The sequence below is a fragment of the Mustela nigripes genome, chromosome 15 (assembly GCF_022355385.1).
Source record: "Mustela nigripes isolate SB6536 chromosome 15, MUSNIG.SB6536, whole genome shotgun sequence".
NCBI classification, from domain to species: Eukaryota; Metazoa; Chordata; class Mammalia; order Carnivora; family Mustelidae; genus Mustela; species Mustela nigripes.
In genome coordinates, this window is record NC_081571.1 from 41,851,643 (window position 1) to 41,852,510 (window position 868).

An 868-nucleotide genomic window follows, 5' to 3' on the forward strand; every position below is an offset into this window, starting at 1 on the left:
TTTTTGTTTTTTTTTTTTTTTTTTTTTTTTTTTTTTTTTTTTTTTTTTTTTTTTGTTTTTTTTTTTTTTTTTTTTTTTTTTTTTTTTTTTTTTTTTTTTTTTTGTCACCTGGTATCCTATTCTAAACTTTCTTATTTCCCATAAGGAAAATTCTTGGACTTCTCTACTATATACATGTCTTATCTTGTCCCTTATACTTTCCTCACTTTGTTGCTTATACTGTAATATATGAAAAATCTGATAATCCTTTGCAATTCCAGCCAGTAATTTATTTTTAACAGTTTACTCATAGGGCCAGTTCTGTTTTGTTTTGTTTTTTAAATTCCAGTATAGTTAACATACAGTGTTATATTAGTTTCAGGTGTGTAACATAGTGATTCAACAATTCTGTACATTACTCAGAGTTCATCATGATAAGTGTACTCATTTTTCTCTACTCTTTTCTTTTTCAATAAGTGTGCTCTTAATCCCCTTCACCTATTCCACCAATTCTCCCCTCTCCTCCCCTGTGGTAACCATCAGTTTGTTCTCCATGGTTAAAAGTCTGGTTTTGGTTTGTCTCTTTTTCCTTCATTTGTTTGTTTCGTATCTTAAGTTCTACATATGAGTGACAGTATCTTTCTCCGACTTATTTCACATAGAATTTTACTCTCTAGCTCCATCCATGTTGTTGCAAATGGCAAGATTTCATTCATTTTTATGGCTAATAATACCCCACTGTGTGTGTGTGTGTGTGTGTGTGTGTGTGTGTGTACCACCTCTTGTTTATCCATTCATCAATCCATGGACATCTGGACTGTTTCCATAATTTGGTTATTGTAGATAATACTACAACCAAACATAGGGGTGCATATAGCTTTCAGAATTA